The sequence below is a fragment of the Oncorhynchus gorbuscha genome, linkage group LG22, assembly GCF_021184085.1.
Source record: "Oncorhynchus gorbuscha isolate QuinsamMale2020 ecotype Even-year linkage group LG22, OgorEven_v1.0, whole genome shotgun sequence".
In the NCBI taxonomy this organism is placed as follows: Eukaryota; Metazoa; Chordata; class Actinopteri; order Salmoniformes; family Salmonidae; genus Oncorhynchus; species Oncorhynchus gorbuscha.
In genome coordinates this window covers 33,627,218-33,633,172 of record NC_060194.1, presented here as the reverse complement: position 1 = coordinate 33,633,172, position 5,955 = coordinate 33,627,218, and positions in this window count along the sequence as shown.

Genomic DNA, 5,955 nt, shown 5'->3' with positions numbered 1-5,955 from the left:
GGAAAGATGCAGAGATGGGAGTTGGGTGACGCAGAAGAACATGGGAAGAGGATGTTCACACAAAAAGGATTAGTTAGCTAAATGTAGCGTCTCCTCAGATCATTACAGCTTCATAAACATACATTAATCAGCTTATTTTTTAAGTCAGATTACATTGTCAATGCCATACAACATAGCGCTCAAGCATATGATCAGGCGAATCACAAATGCCTTTTCAATGTCACATTGATCAAGACAGTAGATGCAATGTTGTATACTGTACAGCAAAGGGTTGCTATGTGCTATTGTATAGCACTGATGAGATGGAAATTCTACCAATGGTGGCCACCACCACATTAGTCGATAATTGAGTTGCTATATATGATGTTAACTGATATGGACACATTTTCTATGGGTTTACTGACCCAACTACTAAATGACATGTGCAGGGGCACATGGTTTGAAATAGCAACACTCAAAACTCAAGTGTCTCCCTGTGCAGCATTAGTGTCATACAAAGGATATGTGCGGTCATAAGTTTTCCAGCGCTGTACGAACAAGCCAGAAGACTTACTGAGACCGCTCTGGAGCATTCTGTGGCCCTCATCAAGCTAGGCTACTCAAATACATATATGGTGTGATGGGAGCATTAGTGTTGCTTAATACATGCAGGTTTATGGTCAGACTGGAGGGTACTGTGACGGATTGTTAGGACAGAGGGGAGAATTCTCGCATGGATGCTTCTATTTAACAATCAGAGAGAGCGATTGGCTCTCTGTGGTGCTCTAAAACAGGAACAGATGGGGGGGTGTGTGAAAGGACAGTGTGAAGGGGGTGACTAGGGGCATTGGGGGTTTATGTGGGGGAGACAAACAGAGGGAGAGATAGGGGGTTGGGGGAGAGAGAGAGAGAGAGAGAGAGAGAGAGAGAGAGAGAGAGAGAGAGAGAGAGAGAGAGAGAGAGAGAGAGAGAGAGAGAAGAAAGAGAGACAGAGAGAGAGAGAGAGGGAGAGGGAGAGAGAGGGAGACGAGAGAGAGAGACAAAGAGAGATAAAGAGAGAGATGCAGGGTAAGAGATTGGGGAGATAGTGAAAGACAGTGAAAGGGAGAGAGAGTGAAAGACAGTGAAAGGGAGAGAGAGTGAAAGACAGTGAAAGGGAGAGAGAGTGAAAGACAGTGAAAGGGAGAGAGAGTGAAAGACAGTGAAAGGGAGAGAGAGTGAAAGACAGTGAAAGGGAGAGAGAGTGAACGACAGTGAAAGGGAGAGAGAGTGAACGACAGTGAAAGGAGAGAGAGTGAAAGACAGTGAAAGGGAGAGAAGTGAACGACAGTGAAAGGGAGAGAGTGAAAGACAGTGAAAGGGAGAGAGAGTGAAAGACAGTGAAAGGGAGAGAGTGAAAGACAGTGAAAGGGAGAGAGAGTGAAAGACAGTGAAAGGGAGAGAGTGAAAAGACAGTGAAAGGGAGAGAGAGTGAAAGACAGTGAAAGGGAGAGAGAGTGAAAGACAGTGAAAGGGAGAGAGAGTGAAAGACAGTGAAAGGAGAGAGAGTGAAAGACAGTGAAAGGAGAGAGAGTGAAAGACAGTGAAAGGGAGAGAGTGAAAGACAGTGAAAGGGAGAGAGTGAACGACAGTGAAAGGAGAGAGAGTGAACGACAGTGAAAGGAGAGAGAGTGAAAGACAGTGAAAGGGAGAGAGAGTGAAAGACAGTGAAAGGGAGAGAAGTGAAAGACAGTGAAAGGGGAGAGAGTGAAAGACAGTGAAAGGGAGAGAGTGAAAGACAGTGAAAGGGAGAGAGTGAAAGACAGTGAAAGGGAGAGAGAGTGAAAGACAGTGAAAGGGAGAGAGTGAAAGACAGTGAAAGGGAGAGAGAGTGAAAGACAGTGAAAGGGAGAGAGAGTGAAAGACAGTGAAAGGGAGAGAGAGTGAAAGACAGTGAAAGGGAGAGAGAGTGAAAGACAGTGAAAGGGAGAGAGAGTGAAAGACAGTGAAAGGGAGAGAGAGTGAAAGACAGTGAAAGGGAGAGAGAGTGAAAGACAGTGAAAGGGAGAGAGAGTGAAAGACAGTGAACGGGAGAGAGAGTGAAAGACAGTGAACGGGAGAGAGAGTGAAAGACAGTGAACGGGAGAGAGAGTGAAAGACAGTGAACGGGAGAGAGAGTGAAAGACAGTGAAAGGGAGAGAGAGTGAAAGACAGTGAAAGGGAGAGAGAGTGAAAGACAGTGAAAGGAGAGAGAGTGAAAGACAGTGAAAGAGAGAGAGAGTGAAAGACAGTGAAAGGGAGAGAGAGTGAAAGACAGTGAAAGGAGAGAGAGTGAAAGACAGTGAAAGGGAGAGAGAGTGAAAGACAGTGAACGGGAGAGAGAGTGAAAGACAGTGAACGGGAGAGAGAGTGAAAGACAGTGAACGGGAGAGAGAGTGAAAGACAGTGAACGGGAGAGAGAGTGAAAGACAGTGAACGGGAGAGAGAGTGAAAGACAGTGAACGGGAGAGAGAGTGAAAGACAGTGAACGGGAGAGAGAGTGAAAGACAGTGAAAGGGAGAGAGAGTGAAAGACAGTGAAAGGGAGAGAGTGAAAGACAGTGAAAGGGAGAGAGTGAAAGACAGTGAAAGGGAGAGAGTGAAAGACAGTGAAAGGGAGAGAGAGTGAAAGACAGTGAAAGGGAGAGAGAGTGAAAGAGAGTGCAAGGGAGAGAGAGTGAAAGAGAGTGAAAGGGAGAGAGTGAAAGACAGTGCAAGGGAGAGAGAGTGAAAGACAGTGAAAGGGAGAGAGAGTGAAAGAGAGTGAAAGGGAGAGAGAGTGAAAGACAGTGAAAGGGAGAGAGAGTGAAAGACAGTGAAAGGGAGAGAGAGTGAAAGACAGTGAAAGGGAGAGAGGGTGAAAGACAGTGAAAGGGAGAGAGTGAACAACAGTGAAAGGGAGAGAGAGTGAAAGACAGTGAAAGGGAGAGAGAGTGAAAGACAGTGAAAGGGAGAGAGAGTGAAAGACAGTGAAAGGGAGAGAGAGTGAAAGACAGTGAAAGGGAGAGAGAGTGAAAGACAGTGAAAGGGAGAGAGTGAACGACAGTGAAAGGGAGAGAGTGAACGACAGTGAAAGGGAGAGAGAGTGAAAGACAGTGAAAGGGAGAGAGAGTGAAAGACAGTGAAAGGGAGAGAGAGTGAAAGACAGTGAAAGGGAGAGAGAGTGAAAGACAGTGAAAGGGAGAGAGTGAAAGACAGTGAAAGGGAGAGAGAGTGAAAGACAGTGAAAGGGAGAGAGAGTGAAAGACATTGAACGGGAGAGAGAGTGAAAGACAGTGAACGGGAGAGAGAGTGAAAGACAGTGAAAGGGAGAGAGTGAAAGACAGTGAAAGGGAGAGAGTGAAAGACAGTGAAAGGGAGAGAGTGAAAGACAGTGAAAGGGAGAGAGAGTGAAAGACAGTGAAAGGGAGAGAGAGTGAAAGACAGTGAAAGGGAGAGAGAGTGAAAGAGAGTGCAAGGGAGAGAGAGTGAACGACAGTGAAAGGGAGAGAGTGAAAGACAGTGAAAGGGAGAGAGAGTGAAAGACAGTGAAAGGGAGAGAGAGTGAAAGACAGTGAAAGGGAGAGAGAGTGAAAGACAGTGAAAGGGAGAGAGGGTGAAAGACAGTGAAAGGGAGAGAGGGTGAAAGACAGTGAAAGGGAGAGAGAGTGAAAGACAGTGAAAGGGAGAGAGAGTGAAAGACAGTGAAAGGGAGAGAGAGTGAAAGACAGTGAAAGGGAGAGAGTGAAAGACAGTGAAAGGGAGAGAGTGAACGACAGTGAAAGGGAGAGAGAGTGAAAGACAGTGAAAGGGAGAGAGAGTGAAAGACAGTGAAAGGGAGAGAGAGTGAAAGACAGTGAAAGGGAGAGAGTGAAAGACAGTGAAAGGGAGAGAGAGTGAAAGACAGTGAAAGGGAGAGAGAGTGAAAGACATTGAACGGGAGAGAGAGTGAAAGACAGTGAACGGGAGAGAGAGTGAAAGACAGTGAAAGGGAGAGAGTGAAAGACAGTGAAAGGGAAAGTGAAAGACAGTGAAAGGGAGAGAGTGAAAGACAGTGAAAGGAGAGAGTGAAAGACAGTGAAGAAAGGGAGAGAGAGTGAAAGACAGTGAAGGAGAGAGAGTGAAAGAGAGTGCAAGGGAGAGAGAGTGAGCGACAGTGAAAGGAGAGAGTGAAAGACAGTGAAAGGGAGAGAGAGTGAAAGACAGTGAAAGGGAGAGAGAGTGAAAGACAGTGAAAGGGAGAGAGAAGTGAAAGACAGTGAAAGGAGAGAGTGAAAGACAGTGAAAGGGAGAGTGAAAGACAGTGAAAGGGAGAGAGAGTGAAAAGACAATTGAAAGGGAGAAAGTGAAAAAGAAGTGAAAGGGAGAGAGAGTGAAAGACAGTGAAAGGGAGAGAGAGAGTGAAAGACAGTGAAAGGGAGAGAGAGTGAAAGGGACAGTGAAAGACAGTGAAAGAGAGTGAAAGACAGTGAAAGGAGAGAGTGAAGCGACAGTGAAAGGGGAGAGAGTGAAACGACAGTGAAAGGGAGAGAGAGTGAAAGACAGTGAAAGGGAGAGAGTGAAAAGACAGTGAAAGGGAGAGAGAGTGAAAGACAGTGAAAAGGGAGAGAGTGAAAAGACAGTGAAAGGAGAGAAGTGAAAGACAGTGAAGGGAGAGAGAGTGAAAGACAGTGAAAGGGAGAGAGTGAACGACAGTGAAAGGAGAGAGAGTGAAAAGACAGTGAAAGGGAGAGAGAGTGAAAGACAGTGAAGGAGAGAGATTGAAAGACAGTGAAAGGGAGAGAGAGTGAAAGACAGTGAAGGAAGGTGAAAAGACAGTGAAAGGGAGAGAGGGTGAAAGACAGTGAAAGGGAGAGAGAGAGTGAAAGAGAGTAAAAGGGAGAGAGAGTGAAAGACAGTGAAAGGGAGAGAGAGTGAAAGACAGTGAAAGGGAGAGAGTGAAAGACAGTGAGTGAAAAGACAGTGAAAGGAGAGAGTGAAAGACAGTGAAAGGGGAGAGAGTGAAAGACAGTGAAAGGGAGAGAGAGAGAGAGAGAGAGTGAGAGAAGAGAAGAAAAGCAGGGGATGAGGTTGGCACTGAAGGAGAGATGAACAAAGCCTGTCACCTCTCACTCTCCCGGTCTCCTTCTCTCAACTTGATGAGCTGCCAAACATCAGCATGTGTGTGTATGTGTGCATGTAGATATTCTTCTTATACATTTTGTACAATGTAATACGGCTAACGGTAAGCTAGCTAGTGAGTCATATTTGAGATACAGTGTGTGTGCGCACATGTGCCTGTGTGTTAAGAGGAGAAAGAGTGGAGAGGAAGGTTGAGCAAGACAGATGGAGTGCTGACAGGTACCTGTGTAATATACTAATATCACGGCACAAGTGGGCTACATACTCAAGAACACACACACACACACACACACACACACACACACACACACACACACACACACACACACACACACACACACACACACACACACACACACACACACACACACACACACACACACACACACACACACACACACACACACACACACACACACACACACACACACACACACACACACACACACACACACACACACACACACACACACACACACACACACACACACACACACACACACACACACACACACACACACACACACACACACACACACACACACACACACACACACACACACACACACACACACACACACACACACACACACACACACACACACACACACACACACACACACACACACACACACACACACACACACACACACACACACACACACACACACACACACACACACACACACACACACACACACCACACACACACACACACACACACACACACACACACACACACACACACACACACACACACACACACACACACACACACACACACACACACACACACACACACACACACACAGCGTGCACAAAAGGGTTAAGCTGTTATGCATTGCCATTCTCACTCCCC